This window comes from Heloderma suspectum, chromosome 9 (assembly GCF_057233095.1).
Source record: "Heloderma suspectum isolate Gila_16-S chromosome 9, 16-S_ref, whole genome shotgun sequence".
Taxonomy (NCBI): domain Eukaryota; kingdom Metazoa; phylum Chordata; class Lepidosauria; order Squamata; family Helodermatidae; genus Heloderma; species Heloderma suspectum.
Window position 1 is genome coordinate 1,774,502 of NC_139466.1, and position 20,160 is coordinate 1,794,661.

General features: G+C 55.6%; 1 protein-coding gene across 1 annotated transcript in view; it reads left to right on the forward strand.

The window, feature by feature from the left end:
* The first annotated feature begins 253 nt into the window (after positions 1–253).
* The window catches only part of KLF8 (KLF transcription factor 8), a 71,702-nt gene continuing 51,795 nt past the window's right edge, over positions 254–20,160 (forward strand). The window contains exon 1 of the mRNA XM_084813442.1: positions 254–693. The gene's annotated coding sequence lies outside the window, so the exon portion shown is untranslated. The remainder of the gene's footprint in view (positions 694–20,160) is intronic.

Sequence of the window (20,160 nt, forward strand, 5' to 3'; positions counted from 1 at the left end):
CCGCGGCCGCGCCTCGGGCGTGGGCCCGCCCGCCGGCCCGCCCCGGCCCTGCGCGCCTTTGCTCCGGAGGCAGCCCGTCTCCTCCCGCGCGCAGCGGGGCTGCCGCCCAGGCTGCAGGTGAGGCTGCGCCGCCGCCGCCGCGCGCTCACCTGGCCGCGCAGCTCCGTCTGCCAGCCCACGCCCGCCCGCCCGCGCCTCGGGAAGGGGCCGGGCCGCCTCCTGGCCACGGCAGCCCGCGCGGAGGTGGAGCCAGGGAGGGCGGAGCAGGTAGGCGGCGGCGGCGCTCTGCCCCCCGGCATCGGCCCCTTCTCCAGATGGCCGGCAGTGGGCAGGGCAGGGCAGGGCTGTGCCGCCCCAAGGGCAGCGGGGAGACGCCCGCCCCCGCCCCCGCCCCCAGCAGCAGCCTGGAGCAAGTTGGCCGTTGCAGCGTTCAAGCGCCCCGTGATTGACAGCCCGTGTAGCAGCGGCTGGGTGGAGCCGCTGGGTGGGGTCAGGGACAGGCAGCGGCTGGGTGGGGGGACAGGAGCGCGGGGAGAGGCGGCGGCAGCGGCAGCAGCCCGGCCGCCGAGCGAGCGCCGAGCGACGCAGCCGGCCCCTCTCCCAGCCCGGCCCCACCCACCCCTCCTCCCCCCGGTCCCCGCGCGCCTTCCCCACCCCCAGGCCCGGAGCCGCGCAGCAGGAGCCGAAGCCACAGTAAGTCCCTCCGCGGCGGGCAGGGCGAGCGGGCAGCCGGGGAAGAGGGGCGGGCAGCCGGGGGAGGCGCCACCCCAGGCAGCGGCGAGCGCGCCTGGCACCGGCAGCCAGGGGGCAGGAGGAGGAGGTTCGGCGGGGAGCGCAGCGGCAGCCTCCGCCCGCGGCTTGCCGCCTCCCCGCGCGCAAAGCTCCCGGGCCGGTTCTCTGCGCGAGGAGCCGCTTCTCCCCGGGAGCCGGAGAGAGCCCTTCGCCGCGCGAGACGGAGGCGGCTCCCGCGGGGCTCCCGCGCTGCTGGCCCGGCCTTCCCTCCCGAGGGGGGAGCGGCGGGTGGAGCTCGCGCCCCCTTGCCGGAGGCGGGCAGCTGCGGGGCGCCCTCGGGGGCCTGCCCCGGGGCGCGGGCGGGCTCCTCCTCCCCCTGCTGCGGTCGCGGCCCTGGTGGGCACGGGGAGAGCGGCGGAGTCCGCGCCGCGCGGCGGCAGAGCGCGGCCCCTGGCCAAGGCGCGACTTGCTCCGGGCTGAGGGGCGTTCCGCTGCTCCGGCCCCCGTTTGCAGCACGCAGCGCGCCCGGAGTTTGCCGTCGGGTTGAGCCACTTCCTGCCAGGGCGGAGGCGGAGGCCGCCGACGCTGCCGCCGAGTTGACAGCTGGGGGGGTCAGGGAGGAGGAGCAGGTGTCAGCCAAGGAGGCCCCGCTCCTCCTGTGCGGGTTGTTCAGGAGCAAGTGCCTCGCCCCTCCTGGCTCAGCAGGAGGCCGGTGTGGCATCCCCCCTCTTCCTTTGTTCGCCAGCCCCGTCGCATAGGGGTCCGGGAAGGCCCGCGGTGAGAGGGCCGAAGCCAGGAGAGACGGGCGTTTTGGACCCTGGCAGCAAGTCGCTACCTCCGGGGAAGCTCTTGCCCGCCCTCGGTCCCTGGTCTCTCTCTTCTGGCCCGTGCTAGATCTCTCCAGGGCTTTGCCTTTGAGCCAATACGAGGTGAGGCACTTCAAGAGGGGAATTTCTGCCCTGTGGAATCCATGCAGGGAGCCCGCATGGGCCAGGAACACACATTTCAGAATCCACAAAGCGTTCTGTACATGCCCAGAAGTGCTCTTGCACTGTGTGCCATTTCAGGCAGGTTGTGATGTATAGCTGAGCCCAGCCTTTCCCGAGCAGGTGCCCTCCAGAGGGGTTGGACTACAACTCCCGTAATCCTTCAGCTAGTCTGGTTTAGCCAGAAAGGTAAGAAGGCAACAATCTCCTGTGTAGACCCAGGTGCATAATAGAGATACAAGAGAGGCAGCGCAGCAGGACTGTCGTAACTCCTGGAGCAGAGGGTTCAGGCAGTTCTCAGACCTGCCCGCCGCCTGTTTCTCTCTCTCCTGAGCGGAGCATTCCCTTCCTCCTTCCGGTTGTGCGTGTGGGGACTGGGCAAGCCCACCTAGCACCTGGGTTACATTACTGCAGCCTGGAAAAACAGGCACGTCAGCTTTGAAGGCCAGTGACTTGGAATTCTGCTGCCCCTTGCTGGGGCTGTGGAGGGTGGGCCAGGTGGAAGCCTGAGCTGGAGCTGCCAGTCATGTGTCTTTCCCCCTCTGGAAGCAGAGCTGACCTGGCCTCCAGTGGAGGGTTTGGGCGCAGCCTATGGGTTTGTGTTTCCTTTTTTGCCAGGCGTGTGGTTGGCATTGGGTAACGGTGCCCACCTCCCTGCTGGCCACCCGTCTCCTTCCCAGTGCTCTGGCTTGCTCCGCTTCCTGCGTCCTCCCCTCCCCTCCCCTCCCCTCCCCGGGCTGCCCGTGTAAAGAGAGCTCAGCTGTGACCCCACTGGCTGCTGCAGCATCCCCACCCCTGGGGGGGGGGGTTCTCTGTGCTCAGAGGGGCCAGCCACAGGTTTGGGCAGTCCTGGCGATCTGGGGGCCCAGGGGCCAGCAGCTGCATGGCTGAGGTGGGCTTTGGGCTTGAGGGCCCCAGGTCCAGCAGTCAGGTGCCGCTGTTTGCTCCTTTTGGTGCCTAAGGAGATTATTTGGGGTGGAGCCTGGTCTTCTTGGAGGAGCCTTCGGCCCAAACGCAGCTCAGACTCACAAGTCCTTGGGGCTTAATCCCTGTATCCTTGGTGCAACCGAGCGCCCCACTTGCAGCCTGCTGTGGGGTCCTGGGTCGCTTGGCTCAGTGGCTTTTCGAACGCTTTCACCTTTGGCTACCATGGGCAGAGCCTGCGTGGATCTTCGTGGTGGCTGGCTGGGCTGGATAGGGGAACGCTGAGCGGCCACATGGCTGACAGCAGGGGGAGTGGCCCATGGCTCCCGAGCTACCAGAGGCTGATCTGCGGACGTCCTTCCAGGGACTGTTTTCCTCTCCATGCAGACTGATCCTGTGGAATGCATTAATCTGCAGGCTGGTGGGCAGCTCCTGTCCATGGCAAGGAGCTTAGACCTGTTTGTTCCACTCATCCAGGGAGGGGCTTCCCCTTGGAGCTGGGGCATCTGTTCTGGGCACACAAGGTCCCGGGCTCTGGCAATTCCAGTTGAAAGGGATCTCTGGCAGAAAGGCTGTTGTCTGGCAACTAGCTGGTGCACCATGAGTTGCCCCTTGCCTGTTTTGCCAGAAACGTTGGCGCACTTCTGCCAGCTGAAGCAAAACTGTTCTCCTCTTGGCTGTGGTCTTCCCGTGATTCATGCTCTTGGGTGTCCTGATGCCACTCTGGCTGAAGGACGAATGTGCAGATGCTACTGAACCAAGGAGATGTCTTTTCACAGAGCTCTTAGTCTCGCTGATCTGGGTTGCAGAGACAGAATTGCTGGATGGCTGTGGGCCCTGTGTCTTTGAGATGGGCTTTCTTAAGTCCCTTTCTCCAGCTTTCTTGAGGATTGCTTATTTATGTCCCTTTCTCCAGCTGGTATTCCCTTGTTGAGGCTTTGAAATGGGGAAACATCCAGGATTGGCACTATCAGGAGGCTGTGCGTTCCAGAGGCTGAGGCCCTCCCCTACAGCACTTGATGATGCTCTCGATGTGGGTGGTGTGCCTCTACACACAGAGGAGGAGTGCAGAGACAGTGCTCCCAGCTTTGCCAGAGGAACTGCTACTGAGTTCACCATTCTGATGGGTTCTTGGATAATATTTTTGTGGGAAGGGCTGAGACTTGCCGTGAAATTGTACAGTGCCCTGCACCTGAGGCCCTAACTGCTCTTAGCCTGGGATGCGTGAATGTCCACATGCAAAACTGCACTGTCAGAAGTTCAAAAGAGCAGTTGCAAAGGCTTCCTTGAAACTGAGTCCTGCCTCTCATTTCTGCAGAAGCCTGACTCTCTTCTGCTTGCATTTCATGTCTTATAGGAAAGTTTTGTGCTGACTGTTCTGAGAACTTCAGTTGCATTTTCGATTAGTAGTGGAGCACAGCGTGGCGAAGAGCATGAGCTGGGAACCAGGAAATCCCCCCGTTGAAACTTGGCATCTGCTCCTCGCTGTGGTGGTGACCGCTGTTGGCACAGATGCCTTTCACAGGGGATTAGAGAAACTCACAGAGGGCAAGAGACTGGTCAGGGACTACGTCTTGCAACCTGAGGTCCTGGGCCAATGTGCCGCAGAATACCATCTGTGGGAGAGAGCCGTTGCCCTCTTGTTGTGGGCTCCCTGGGTTGCCACTCCGGGAAAACAGGACGCTGTCCGAGAGAGACTGTGTGGTCTGGTCCAGAACAGCTCTTCTTATGTTCTAGCTCACTCGGTGGCCTTGAGGTGATGCTGGGTGCTAGGAGGGAAGGTGGGACCCCGAACCCTCGTCTTTCCCTTTTCACGCTAATGTTACAACCTTACAAGTTGTTTATGAAACTTATTGCGATAATCGTATATGAAGTATTCTGAACACTCTCAAGTCCTGTAGAAATGCTGAGTATTGTTTTATTGTATTGAAAGCCCCCCTGAGAGCCACTTGGCTTGTGCGTTTTGTGTTGTGGGGGCTATATACCCATTTCTCACAAGGAGAAGCCAAGTACTGGGATGGAGTTGACTTTTGGAGCGGGCTGTTATGTATTTGATAAAAATGCCTGTGGATACTTTCCCATGTTGTGCAGAGCAATTGCTCGATCAAATCTGTCCCGTCCCTTCCTTCCTCCCTTCCTTCTCTACAAGCAGGGGAGAAATGGGTGCGAGCCTGCACTGGAGTGCCTCAAGCAGAGTCATTGAATTACAAGGGGGCAAAAGGGCCCCAGCCCCACTTTTAAAAAGGCTATGGGGGCCATGATTTGGCTAAAATCTGGAGGGGTCTGGAAGTGGGGTGTGTGGATTTCGTTAGGGCCCCCTGATGTAAATTGAGCACTGTTCAACCATGCAGGTCATGATGCCTCCTGGAGCAGGAAGCTGGCTGGCTGTCCAGCTGGCCCTGTGGCTGTGTGAACCAAGAGCTGCTGTGCTCCCAGTTCCAATTCTCCACCCCAGACACAGCCAGCTGCCTTGTGCCTCAGCAACCGGGATCCGTCTCCTCCTCCTTGCAGGCGTTCAGCCCTTTCTTGCCCCCTTGCAGGGAAGTATTACACAAAGCTGCCTTCTGGTCAGCCAGGCCAGGGCTTCCTCCAGCCGAGCATTGAGCATTGAGGGTTTGGACGGCAGTTGGCTCTCCAGGGCCTCAGGTGCAGAAAGATCGTCAGGGGTTGAACCTGGGACTGTCTGCAGGCAACACATTTGGCTCAATCCCTGAGCTGTGGCCCCTCCCACAAAAGCTGCTTTCTCCGAATAGGGCAGATGCCTCCCCATCCCACCCCACGTCTGGAGTCTTGAACCTGTGTCCTGGGGAGACCGCTGTGTTCCCTGGCCATGCTCCCTGCCAAAGGAGACCCAGAACTTCAGCTTATGAATGTTCTTGAACCTTTGGAGACAGAGTAAGTCACATATCTGATTTAAATGCTTCTGCATTTTAAGATTGCCCTTACCAGGCGCTTCAGGTTGCCTTTAAGTTAATGCCATGCGGGCTGGGGCATGCTGGGAGTTGTAGGTTTTTTTCTATCTAAACATGTGTCGGAGCGCACCCTAAGTAAAGCTGCTTTAGCCATTCCAGTCCCTGGAGCCCATCCTGGCAGGCAGGCAACAGGCAAAACTAGAAGATGGCACCCATTCTGTGTATTGAAAGAAGGAGTCACACTTCCTGACTTTAAAATAAAAGGCTGGGCTCAGGTGGGGGCTGCAGCCCCTCCCCCACACCCACGGCTGACCTCCCCGCATTCCGTCCCCCACTGCTCCCACGCAGCGCTCTCCCTGCTGGGCTGCAAAAGCAGGAAGTTCCCATGACTGAGAGAGAAGCGCTGACTGGGGTGGCTGGGGAAGGTTTCAGTTCCCACAGTCATGGCGCCCCTCTCCATCACTGTTGCATGTACTCCTTCGGACAGAAGCCTGCCGCTATAACGGCACCTTGCATAAAATTTGCTAGATACGTCTCCTAAAGACAACATCAGGCAGAGCAACGACATACGCGCGTTATGCTGGGCCTGTGGGCCTCCGCTGACCGGCTTGATGCGAGGGCCCTGCGCCAAAGGTCCTCCCTGGGCCCTCCCTCAGTGAGTCTGCCTTCCCGCTCCCCTCGTCGCCAGGCAAGTGAACAAGCAGGTTGCGGAGGTGAAGAGGACGGGCAGTTCCAAGGGGCCCCTGTCAGTGGGCTCGCGCTGAGCCAGCATGGGCGCACATGCAGTGCCCAGGCCTGCATCACAGCACACGCGGTTTCGCCACAGCATCCCGAGTCCATGGTGGCACAGCCAGCAGCAGCCCTGCTCCTGCCAGGCCTGAGCAGGGCTGGGTTCCCCGTATGCTCCTCCTGAGCACAATGCCTGCAAAGGGGAGGAAGGCAAAGGCCCACAGCGCCTGCGTCTGTCCCCGCGCAGGATGCTTGCAAGGAGCGTGCGCAGCCCTCCTGGAAAGGCCCCTAGAGCAGCTTAGACATGATAAACCGTGAAAAGCCAAACAAATTACAGTTAAAACCAGGAACAAAATAGGAGTCCTAGAAATGCAGTTGACCAACAAGAGGAGAAAAGAAACTTGGCCCATCTTTTTTATTTTTTTAAAAGGAGTTGTCTCTTCTGCAGCCTGTCACTCTGATTTGTGGCCTCCTCAACACGCACCTCTTATCCAGGTCCACCTTTTGCACACTTGGCTCTCCCCTGATGCCCTCCTGTCACACACAGTTCCTTGCCAAAAAATTGCAAACAGCAAAAAAGTAAAGGATAATGTTGTGTCTTTAAAAAAAACACACAAATAAACAAATGATGCAAACAGTGATGCAATTCATGTAATTAATGCTAAATTGGGGGGGGGAGAGAGAGAGAGAGCTGTCTTGCTTGTGTGAATGGATTGCTTCTGAGTGATCTGTGCCTGTGAGGTTGTAGGACCTTATTGTCTAGGCTGATTTCATCCCACAGAGCCTACTTTCACTGCCCTGAGCACCAGTGTAATTACTGAGCTGTTTGACTGGTAGGTATCTGGGAAGAGAATCAGTCTCTTGTGCTGAGAAGGATCCATGCAGGGAAAGAGTTTACTGTCTGTGAAGGGCTGTGAACAGCCACAGTCTCCTAGTCAATCCAGGGCTTTCTGGAAAGGTTCCTTCACAGGAGCAGCTCTCTAGACGAGTGCTCCTGACATTGATGACTTGGTGGGCTTTGGCATCCATGCTGGGACACTCCCTGCTGCTTCCTGGCTTGTGACTCCTCCTCTAGGGAAGGAGGAGGCAGCAGCCTGCTCTAGTCTCTGCATTTCATGGACAAGAGACTTCCAGATGGACATGGATGGGAGGCAAGCTTCTAGCCCTCATTAATTTTTGTTGTTGAGAATAAATATGGAAGTGTGTAGAGCAGGAAATGGCATTCCAGATTCTCAGCTGACATGACAGATGTACAGACCAGCAAATCAGACACTGGTTCAGTGCTGGTGTTGATCCACACCTTGCCCAGTCCCCCTTTCATTGCCTTATTAAGAAGAAAAAGAACTGCTCTAGGAATTGGGAGGGAAGATTCTTGGGGCTTGACTGGGGTGAGTGGTGTTGGTCAGCCAGTGACTGCTTCAGATTTGCGGAACTAGTTTCTTCCTAGCCCTGGAGGGGAAAAGATCCATTAGAACTGAATGCAGAGTGGGCACTAGAGCTCTGCTGGATCAGACGACAGGGCCATTTCTCATCCAGCGTCCTTTTCCCAGACGCCACCAGGAAGCCCAGAAGCAGAACCTGGAGGCAGCAGCTGCTCCCCTCCCTTCAGTCTGCCCCTCCGTTACCTCTGGTTGGGCTCTCTGTGCCTTGCGCTGCCTCCCATAACATTCTGTGCTCAGATCAAAACCTGTAATTGAAAATTGTTGGGTATTTATTCTGACTATGAAAAACCTGTGCGGGCCCCCACCCCGCTTCATGGGCTGGGATGGAGGGAGAGCGGGGCTTTAATAGCAAATAGAGGTGGGCGGGGGCCCATGCTTCCCTCAGACACTAGAGAGACGGTGTGATGCCACCAGCTAGTCTACAGTTTCCCAGCTCTGCTGTTCAAGCATGAGGATTGCAGTGTCTTAAAAGGAGGCATTGAAATTACCTAGACAACTGATTCTGTGCTTAGGCTGTGAAATCTTGGAAGTACAGGATTCTAGCTGCAAATTGCTGTTAAAAGCTGTGGGACAAACTGACTAACAGGAACTGTTTTACAGGTTTCTTCTGAGGCCAGATCTTGTGCTGGTTGGTATGGAATACATCCAGCTGGCCGGCGTTCCCCAGGGGCTGCTCTAGGGTGGGAGGTATGGATGGCTTCCGCTCTGAAGCTGCCCTTCTCCCAGCCTTCACAGAGCAGGTGAACAGAGGGGGGCAAATTCCAAGCTGATCAAAGGAGAGACGACACTGTGCTTGGCCCGAGACCTTGTCACGAGACGCCGGAGCTGTTGAGAACTCACCAAAGGCCGAGGTGGGCCTAGGTAGTGGGCGGGTGGGCTGGCTGGGTTTTCCCTTCCAGCCGCACTTCACGGTGCTGTGAGCCCACATGGCCTCCCCCAGGCTGGGGGCTGAGCCTGCCATTTCCCCTGTTTCTGTGCTGCTTTCCCCCAGGGCCAGCCGGCAGGAGTAGGAAGGTTAGATTCAGGGGGACCTAAGAACATCAGAAGAGCCCTGATGCTGGATCAGACCTCAGGTCCATCTCGCCCAGCACTGTGTCCCCACCGTGGCCAGCCAGCTGCCAGCAGGAAACTCCCAAGCAGGATACGGGCGCAACAGCCCCCTCCTGCCCAAGTTCCCCAGCAACTGATGCATGGAGCAATACTGCCTCTGATACTGAAGGTAGCACATAGCCATCGGGGCTAATAGCCCTTGACAGCCTGCTTGCTACTGGAAGCAGGCTGTGCTTGGCCCAGCTGACTTTCAGCCCTGCCACATCTGCACCTCTCCTCCGGAACCCTCCAAATGTGTGCCCAGCACCCAGATCCCTGCTGGGCCCCAGTCCCAGAGACTGTTGTCTTTGCAGCCCCTCTGTGGGGATTTGGCTGGCTGCCTTTTTGGCTTGGCAGAGGTGTGCCGACTTGTGCCTGGCAACCGCAGTGGATCCCAGCCAGGGTGGGGTTGTGCAAGGCCTGGCTGTGCCCCTCCCAGCATCAGGCAGGTCAGAGATCAGGACGAGCAAGTGAAATCCACCCTCCTGAGCTCAGCCCCCTTGGCCTGGCCTGTGGGACATGCTGGACTTGCTCAGAGCTGCCAGTCCGCCTTTCCTGATCTTGGCACCAGCCCTTAAGATGGCTGTTGCTTGGCCTTAACGACTCCCTTGAATCTTAAGCATCTTGTGGCTTTCATGATACACTTACCTCGCATGGGGAGTCAAAGGAAGTTTTTGTAGCTTAAAAGAAAAATCTGGAGTGGGCTGTGTCTTTGGGTGTGCGAAGGGGCAAGTTCCTGGCTCTCTAGAAGGGCATGTGTGTGAAGGGTCATCAGCTTGACCTCTTCTGCTGGCCCAAGTGGCTGCCTACTTGCTCAGAATTCAATCCCACCCTTTATACACACGCGCGTGCACAGACACACACGGCCTTTTTGAACTCCACTTTTCTCCACCAGCTCCCTTTGGAGTCCTACTCGTCTCTTCCAAACTCCCTGTTCCATCTGCGAGAGAATCTGACACCCCAGCCAGCAAGTTGTACAGATAAGAATTTCAGCCGGGAAGGAGTGTCCTGGCTTGTCCGGTGGTTGACCCCGTGGTGCAATTCTGTTCGGGGAGGGAGGGAACGAGGGTGCGCAGCCCTTGCAGCCGGCCGGGCTCTGGCAGAATGCAGCAAGCAGCGTCTCCACTTAAAGGGCAAGGCAGGTTACCTGGAGAGGGTTTTAAATGACCAAACATGACCCTTCAGGCCTCTAGGCGAGGAGGGTAGCCCCAGCTGTACCCATTTTAGGAACACCGGGCTTGGGTTGTCATCAGTCCAGGCAGGATCAGGCCTGCGCTAGCATGTGCCAGTCGGTGCGAAGGCTTTTCCGCACAGGTGCCTGCCTGTGCTGCAGCGCCAACAGCAGTTTGCTGTCTTGCTAACCTGTGCGGAATTTTTGTAAACTCTGATTGCAGGAGAGGCAGGATTTAAAATAGTTTATGCTAAATGTGTCCCCATTTCTGTGCTGCAACATATGCACTTTTACTCTCACACCATGTATCACTCCCCAAATATGAAAAAAAATTGATTAAAATAAAAGTATTTTTTTCTGGAGTTTTTAATATTTGGTGAGTGAGACATGGTGGGCAAATAAAAACATATACACCTGTAGCAGAGAAATACGATTTATATTCTAGCATTCTGGACTGAAGTGGTTGGGAGGGAAGGACAAATGTGTATTTTGAAGTTACCCTCCCCCCCATCCAGACTTCATTTGACTGGCTTGCTGGCCATCCTGTTAATCACTTAAACATAAAACAGGCCTAGCAATTTTGTACAGTCAGATATGAGAGACAGGGATGGAGTGACACATAGTTCATCTTCACCCCCTTCCCAGATATTAGCGTGCTTCCAATATTAGGACTACCAGCTGCAGCCTTGCACTACCAGAGCTTCGGGTCTTCTTTCCCCATTCTTTTTTCAGCATTCATCTGGTGAAATGGACTCTAGTCTGCAAAAGCTTATGCCATAATAAATCTGTTAAGGGTGCAATCCTATGCATGTTTAAACAGAAAAAAGTCCTACAACTCCCAGCCAGAGCCAGCCAGCCAGCCATGCTGGCTGGGGAATTCTGGGAGTTGTAGGACTTTTTTTTGTCTAAACATGCATAGGATTGGATCCCAATTCTTCAAGGTGCTACAAGACTCCTGCTGGGTGTGTGTGTGTGTGTGTTTTCTGCAATAGGATTAACATTTCTGCTATCCCTCTGGGGGATGACTCCATATTTCTGGCATTGAAAGGCTCAGAATAACAGGCCCTCTGTGTGTGTGTGAAACATAGGAAACTGTGACAGCAGATCAGACTACTTGCCCATCTAGCTGGGTATTGTCATCTCTGCCTGGCTGTGGTTCTCCAGGGTTTCAGGCCAAGAAGGCTCTCTTCCATTGCCCACTTCCGAACCCTTTGAACTGGAGATCCCGGGGTGATTGAACCCGGGACCTTCTGCATGCAAAGCAGGTGTTCCTGTCCCTGAGTGATGGGCCCTCCCTGCACGTCGTGTGCCGTGACCTTCTCGGCCAGGGACTGAGTACCCCCAGTGTGCCATTCCCACTTGTGGAAGTGAAAACTGGCTGAGCTAACTTGCAAGCAAGCAAATGGAAAGCCTGCCCCGCCCCGCCCCCCGCCTCACTCAGAGGAGGCTTGCTTCCCTGCGGTGCAAGGAGGCAGAGCCAGTGGCATGCTCCTCGGAAGGTCACCGCTGTGAGCAGGGAGGGCATGTGTATCTAGGCGTAGGGGGAATGTGGGAGGCTCCCGAGGGCGGTGGCGCTGGGGCGCTCTTGGTCGAAGCAGACAGGCTGCTGCAGAGATGCCCTGCCGTGGAGAGAAAGAGCGGCAGGCCCTGGCCATCCCCTGGGCTCTCAAGCTGTGCTGTGGGGACGGGTCCTTACAAGGCAGCCTTCCCCAAGCAGGGACCCTCCAGATGGGTTGGATTACAATGCCCACCCAACCCAGCTAGCGGGTCCATGCTGGCTGGGGACAATGGAAGTTGTAGTCCAACCCATCTGGAGGGCACCTGCTTGGGAAAGGTGATTATATGGGATCTGTGGTTGCTTGCAGCTCAGGTTTTCAGGTTCCCTCTGTGGAATTTGGCTCTGCTTCTGGGTGCCACAGTGCCACAGGGGGAGAAGATTCCCAGGCCCTGGTGTTGGCCACAGGGTTCAGCTTCTGTTCGTGTCTTGGTGCACAGGCAACAAAAACAGCACCCGGGTTCTTCCTCCTCCACCCTGTGGCCTGTTTGCTCCTGTGGGTCCCAGTGCAACAGAAGCGCAATGAGGGTCGCAGCCCCAGCATCCTCTGGCTTTGCAGGCGTAGGGGCAGCGACAGCTGCTCCATCCTGATGCGCGATGGAGCCTCCTGTGAGGTGCCTTGGCTGTCGGCTCTTCGCCCCCGTTTTATGGTGGGGCAACAGATTGGCAGGGCAGCCCGAGAACCTTGCCTGGGGTGTCATGCTGGCTGCAGCCTCCCAAGGCTCTCTGGCGGCCTGCTCTCCGTAGCTGAAATGACCTCTGCATGTACCAAAAGGTGGCTAAAGGGTGCTGAGCATGGGCTCAGCTCCAGATCCTGCTCTCCATGCCAGCGCTCAGCTGCCCTGGAACATTTGAAACGGGATCTTGAATTCATTTGTGTCAGCGCTGCTGCTGAAGGCTGACAATCTCCCAACCCTCCCAAGCACCTTTTCCAGATGCGGGTTGCTCCTGTTTTGCAAGGCTGCCCCAGGATCTGGAGCCCCTCCCCCCAGCTTGGTTTACTGGTAGTCCAGCAACAGCAGTAGGAAAGCCTGTTTGAACGCCAGCCGGGGGTGTTGCTAGGTATCTAAAGGATCTGGGGCACAGGCCCATGACATATATTTGCGTGCGCGCGCACACACACACACGTAGAATTGCTAGAATGTATTCCCATTTCACTATCATTAGCAAAAATAACTGAAATAAGGGGTGCCGCAGAGCATATGCAGAATTTTTCTCTCACCATAGAGCAATTACAACCTCTCACTCCCCACACACTTACACATTTATATTTATACCCCAACCTTCGTTGCACAACCATATAAAAATATGACACATGAGCACCATTAAAAGCATAGCTGTAAAACAATAACGAGCAATAAAACCATCACTACAACAACAGAAAACAGATAAAGCATCCCCAAAGCTTGTGCAAATAAATACATTTTTAACTGGCACCTGAAGGTCAACAGCCTGGGGGACAGCCGAATCTCCACCAGAAAGGAGTTCCACCACTGAGAAGGCCCCTTGGACCACATTCCTCAGGGATTCCTCAAGCAACACCCCCCAGCTGATTCTGAATCCTGGGCTGGTTGGAGCTAGGGAAGGCCGTCCTTCACGCCCCTGGGTCCTGAGCTATGTAGGGCTTTGTATGCCAGTACTAGCGTCTTGAATTGGGCCTGGCAGCTCACTGGCAACTTAATAGTGATGGGATATATCTCACATAGATTAAAGCATCACCGTTCCCTTTTTAGATATTAAGCACTGACCACACCTGTTGCAAGACTGCTTCAACCAGATCACGTGCATTCTGTTCCCCTCCACACAACAATCTCCAGTTTCCCATCCTCCAGCAACTCTTCATAAAAACAGATGCTTTGCTGTTGTTTTTTGCAATTCTCCTCTACCTCCTTGGTACTTGCAAGCTCTTCTTGTCTCCTCTTCCCCGTAACTTAATTTGTGCCAAGACTTTTTCAAGATTCAGCCAAGGAGTCCATTTTCAATACTAGGGCTAAGTTCTGGAGAAAGTGTATCTGAGCATGTACCAAGTCCTTTTCCCTTATCACAGCAGCTAGTGTCCATGCAAAAAGGGAAAACACAAATGATAAAACATGTATAAGATTGGGCTGAAAGGGTAGCCAAGTCAGTGAAGTGGAATTGGGGGTGGGGGGAGAGTGTATTAAGCCTGCAGTACCATGCTCGAAACTCGGGACTTATTCCTGAGCAAATATGGAGAGGATCAGGCTGCAAACCACCCTGCAAAAGCAACTTGGGTCGCAGTCCTAGACATGCTTTCCTGTAAGTCCCATTGAACATAACGGGACTTGCTTCTGAGTAGACATAAAGTCAAACACAGTTCAGAACTTATCCACCACTCTCCCCTCTTGGGAATTCCCCAAAACTTGATCTAGGTGGAATAAAGAAGGGAAAGAAAGACTAGGATAGGGGAGGGAAGAAGAGGAAAAGAAGAATGGTGATTGGAAATTGGGGTGGGGGAGAGAGAGAGAGAGAGAGAGAGAGAGAATGAATTTCTCAGGCCAAGTGGCTCCTTTCAAAGGTGTAGCACTTCAGAGGAATTTGTGGGGGATGGGGGGGGGCTAGTCAACCTTCTGAGGTCAGGTGGCTGATGGCTTTTTTAAATGGTAAAACTTATTTAAAAGCCCCGTGCCTGCTGGCACCACCATGAGACACTCTGCCCACAGCCTTCCCGGCACTTCCTGGCATGACATCACATAGTTCTGCCCTAGGCCAGCGCCATGGTTGGGCACCCGTCGAGGGCTCATGACCCACTGACAAGGGCCCCCTGGAGCGGCTCCTCTTCACTTTTGCAACTTGCTTGTTCACCTGTCTCTCACTCTAACCCAGACAATGGTGGTGACGGTGGTGAGGGGGAGCAGGAGATGCCACTGCCTACTTGCTCCCTGGCTCTCTGGTTGTCAAGCAAGCAAGTGGTAGCAAAGATGAGGGAGGAGCAGCAGCAATAGCGGCTGGTGACAATGGCCAGGAGAAGGTAGACTCACTGAGGGAGGGGGCTCATTGGGGGCATCTTGCCCAAAGGCCCTTAAAACCCTGGAGCCAGCAGTGGTCCTAACATTCCCTTTGGTATAATCTGTTGCCTGCAGTTATGTGGGAGAAATTAAAATAGAGGGGGAGAAAGAAGTTTGTGGGCCTAATTCAGTCCTTTGCTGTGCCAAAACTACTGAGCTTTTGCAGAAGCTAGATGTTCCCGTTTGGGATGGTAAAATCAGATGCTGTATGAAATACCAGTGTTTCACAGGGAGCTCTTCCTGCCCTTCCCCCTCCCTCTTCAAACGTTCATTGCAAACTAGCTCCCAGAAGTGGGCATGTAAGAGTACAAAGGTAGGGAGAGAGAGAAGCGGGGGAAATGATCGGACTGTGGAAGGAAAGGTGGCAGTATCTCCCATAGTTTAAAAGGCTGCTCCTTTCATGCGACACCCCCTGCTGGTCTGCTACGGGGATGAGTCCTAAGGTCCGCTAGTCACTGCAAGTCTGCTGAGCTTGGAGGGAAGAGGCAGGCTTTTATTAGGCAGATGACCATTGATCTGGGGCTCAGCTCAGAAGATCCAGGGCACGTGCTGTGGTGTGCTTTTCTGTAACAACGCCCATGACACTAGCCCCAGCCGCTCTTAAGTATGGGGAGGGGACTGCATTGGATAGGGCAGTGGGGTCCCATAGGGTGTGTGGTGTTCCTGTTCTCTCACAACTGAACTGCCAAAGCCCCAAGTTGGGCAGCAGGACTGCCTTTGCAGGCTCTCTCAAGGCATTCACAGGCTAGGCTTGTGCCTTGCCAAACACCCCCACTCTCTGCCCGCTCCTGGGGTCATGCATCAGCCCCTGCTGGTGGGCTCCCTGGCCCTGCCGCATCACCCCACTAGCTCTGGCTTCTGGGGTCCTGCCCACCGCCATCACTGTGCGGCTGGCACTGGCCCAAGGCTTCCCCCCCTAGAGTGGTCCCGCCTCCGTGGTTGTGTTGCGGTCAAGGCCCAGTGCAGGGGCTGTAGTTGGTGGAGAGGCTGCGGCTCAGCGGCAGAGCCCCTGCTTGGCATGCAGGTGGTCCCCTGTTCAGTCCCCAGCAGCATCTCCAGGTAAGGCTAGGGAAAGCTCCTGCCTGAAGCCCTGGAGGGAGAGCCGCTGCTGCCAGTCTGTGTCAGCAGTACTGGGCTAGATGGACCCAGGGTCTGGCTTGGTGCAGGGCAGCCCTTGATGTTCCTTTCTGCAGCCACTAAGCAGCACGCTTTTTCCATGGGAGTCCTTACTTTGCCAATGGATCACTTTTCAGCTATGAATATTTCAGGCAGGTGGGCAATGCCTGAGCTCATCTCTTGTGTTTGCCATATAAAACCAGCCTACCAGTTCTCCCTTTACCAATTTATTCTGCTAAAGCCAGGACATGTGAATATCTGTGGGAAGCAGGAGACTTGCACATGGCACGGCCCTAACAGTGTGCGAGTTACAGTGGAGCACTTATGATGTAGGAACTGATTCTGCGGCAAATGTTTGCACAAAATTTAGCGTGTTAACCAACGCTGTGTTTGACCAACAGGCCTCGCTCAGTCGCTCCTTATTGTCATAAAGTCTTTCTCTTAGTAACGCGCAACCTGTTCAGTCTCGCAAATGGCAGTCGTAGCTGCATGAAAAGCTGAGGGATGAATTCCTCTCCATATCCCCAGCTGCCGTAGTCCAAATTGTTTCTTCCTAAAAAATTACGTAGTTTTCCCCCCTCAAACAGATAGCAAGAATTGGTGGGCACTGGAGCCATTCAAAGAGGCACACTGGTGGGCTGGGTTCAGATCCGTCAGTTTTCTATTTGCCATGCCACACATTTTGCCAGCTTCAGCCTGCTTTTCCCCCCACGTTGCAGGAGAGTGGTGAGATACCTGCCAACCCCTGCCGAACACTGCATCCTTGTGGCTTATAGCAGCTTCTGACAGCGGCCGCCCCTGGAACTTTGCAGCCGGTTGGGCCTGTCATTGCTCCCACTGGTCACTGTGTGTGTGTGTGTGTGTGTGTGTGTGTACACACATACATGCGGCGCCTGGGAAATGGGGGCTTGGAGTGAAGCCACCTGGAACATAGGAAGATGCCTCTTACTGAATCAGACCTTGGCCCATCTAGCCCAGTATCGTCAACACAGACTGGCAGCAATGGCTCCCCAGGGTTTCAGGCAGGTATTTTTCCAGCCCTGCCTGGAGATGCTGCCAGAGATCAAACCTGGGACCTTCTGCATGCAAAGCGGGGGCTCCCCCACTCAGCTACGGCTCTTCCCCGTGTTTTGGAGGCTGCAGCCCTCCCCCTTGTACAACAGAAAACTGGGTCCCTCTCTATAGCAGCCTTCCTCAACCTGGTGCCCTCCAGATGTTTTGGGCTTCAACTCCCACCAGCCCCAACCAGCATAGCCAGTGGTTAAGAATGCTGGGTGTTGTAGTCCAAAATATCTGGAGGACAGCAGGCTGAGGAAGGCTGTTCTACAGTCTTGGGTGGGTCCATCTGTGGTTGCGAAATGGATAGTTCTGAGCCCTCAGGGCTCCGTAACAAACACCTGCACGCCAGTTATGGAGAGCTTCTTCAACGAATGACACGCTTCTGTAGCTATCCAAGAACTGATAGTTTGGGGGCTGCACCAGTCAGCAGGGCATAGAGAAAGAGGATGTGTGAGCAGGGGGGAGACTTTTATCAGGCAGTAATTGGTGGGGGGCATCCCTGCATACTGCGCCAGAGCCCCATCTCTGCCGGTGCCCCTGGCATGCCAACAGCCTGAGCAGAGGGGGAAGGGCCCCCGGGCTGGTGATTGCCAGGTGGCACTTGCCTTTGGCCCCTTCACTCTGCTGGGCTCTTTCTGGCTCTGACCACCCCAGCTGCCCTTTCTTGAGAGGCTTCAAAGGAAATTGGATTCCCTCGCCCACCGCCTGCCTTATTTAAGGATAACATGGTGCCTGGCAGTTGGCCCAGTTTGGCCATCTGGGGGTGGGAGGGGGTGGGTGGGGTTAGCAGCAGTCTAGCAGATGCTCAGCTGTGAGGCTGTAGAAGGCTGGGAGCCTGTCAGGCCTCCCAGGAAGAGTCCCTGAGTTGGAGGGGGTCTCGTCGGCTCTTCAGTTGAGCCCCCTGCTCAGTGCAGGAAACCCGGAGCTAGGAACATCGGACGCTGCCTTATACCGACTTTAACACTATACAGGCAAGCTCCTTAGATGATGCTTTTGCATGGTACAATGGCCAGATTGTAGAATATTGTTTATTACTAGTAGCAGCAATATATTTATATGCCACTTTCCCCTAATTATGCTCCAAGCAGCTCACAGAAGGAGTAAAAAAGCAAGCCAATGTGCATGCTGGCTCCAGCCCAAACATCCACTTTTACAGGAAGCTGCCTTAAACTGAGTCAGGCGCTTGGTCCACGTAGCCTGGTACTGTTGACACTGACTGGCACCAGTGGCTCTCCAGGATCTGAGGCAGGTGTTTTCCAGCGCTACCGGGAGAAGCCTGGGATTGAACCTGGGACCTTCTGCATGCAAAGCGGGGGCTCTGCCATGGAGCTGCGGCCTCTCACTACAGTGTCCCCGTGGATGGCTGTCCAGCCTCTGCTTCAAGCCCCCCCTCCCCCCGCTGAAATGGGCTGCTCTTACAGTCATGATGTCTGTCCTAATGTTCAACCCCCCAGACAAGATGCTCCTTGGGAACTGGTGAGGGGGATTCCAGCCGCCCTGGAGCAAAGCGCCTGGGTCTGTGGGAGACTTTGGCAGGATGGTGAGGCTGAGATGCTGGGTCGGCAAGGCCTGGCTGCCTCTGTTCTTCCCTGCGTGTGTCAGTCCATTTCTGTGCTCATCCAAGGTGGAGGTGGAGAACTGTTGGGCTGTTGTGGACTTGGTGTGGGAGGTCAGTGCTAGTAATCTGCGGGAGCTGGCTTTCTCCCAGCTGGATCCATGCATCTGGAGGGTGCTGTTGGCACAAACAGGATCACCCACCACAGTGTGGAAATGGGGTTCTCAAATACACCACAATGGGTCAAGCAGTTCTGCCCGGTGGCGTGCTGCCAGTGCTTTGCCTCTTCCCCAGGCCTGTTGGAATGGAGCCTCTGTGTACAGAAGCAGAATACCTCTGAATATCAGAAGTTGAGCTCAGCCAGCAGGGATGGCTGTAATTCCCCTATGAGGGAAGGTTACAGCAGCTGGGATTGTTTAGCTTAGAAAAAGGGTGAGCAAGGGGAGACATGAGAGAGGCGTACAAAATTCTGCCTGGTGTGGAGAAAGCAGAGCGGGAGACATTTTTCTCCCTCTCTCATAATATGAGAACCCAGTGGGGTCGTCCCATGAAGCAGGTTGGTGGGAGATTCAGGAGAGGTAAAAGGAAGGACTTCTTCACACAGCGCATAGTTAAAATGTGGAATTCGCTCCCACAGGAGGTAGCGATGGCCACCAATTTGGATGGCTTTAAAAGGGGCTTGGACAAATTCATGGAGGAGAAGGCTATCGACAGCTACTAGTCCTGATGGCTATGTACTACCTCCAGTACCAGAGGCAGTGAGCTGGGGAACATGGGCAGGAGGGTGCTGTTGCACTCATTCCCTGCTTGTGGGTTCCTGGTCAGCAGCTGGTTGGCCACTGTGTGAACAGAATGCTGGACTGGATGGACCCTTGGTCTGATCCAGCAGGGCTCTTCTGATGTTCCTGCGAGCCCCTCAGAGAGAGAGAAGACAAGCTGTGGTTAGGAACCCGATGGCCCTCTTGGCCTGATCCTGCCAGGGTGGGCGTGTTTAAGTGGCCCTGCGTGGCTGGGTGCTGGCCGAACCCATGTGAAGCGCACAAGGGCTGGGCTTCGTTGCCAGCCTGCTGTGGGCCAGGGTGGGGTTAGCAGCAGGAGAGCACTAGCAGCTGTGTCTGTTGCTGCCCCGGCTGAGACATCCGTCACAGCAAAAGCGGATGTGTGCCTGTCCGCCGGTCAGCATCATAGCTGCAAGACTGTGACACCTGGACACGTGAAACCTGGCATGCATGCTAAGAGGACTCTAGGGGGGTGCCCTGTGGCACTGTTTCATTTCTTGGATCCATGAATTAATTTTAATGAATTTAAATGTGTCTGTGTGGTCAAAGCCTGCAGTGACATTCTCAGCCACGAGGGGCAGGATTCCCTGACCAGCACGTAGGGCTGCAGGCCATACAGTTTGGTCCCAGGGGAGATCAGCAGGCCTGGGGACAGAGTTACATGCCTTGCCCTTCCCTCCTGCCGTGGGGCAGCCCCCCCTCAGGGTAATCGAGTGGACAGACCCCTCCCTTAGGGGGCTGGAGGGGTGCACCAGACAGGGCTGTGCCTCGGGATGCCAGCGGGCTGGGCACAATGTGTCCAATTCTGACAGGTGCCCAGTTCTGCTTGAAGGCTTCGCTGTATCAGACTAAGGCCTATTCCTGCCCATGCAAAGCCATAAATGTTTGCAGTGCAGTAAGCTGAAGTGGGCGAAACACGGACAGAGACATCGTGTAAATTGTGTCTGGCAACAGTAGTCTGTGGGCAGGGCTTGCTATGGATCCTTGTTCCTTTGGGATTGCAAGGTGAGACGGTGTGGGTTTTGTCCTTGATTAGCAAATGTGCACCGCTGTGCAAGGACCGTGGCTCAGGGGAAGGACCACAG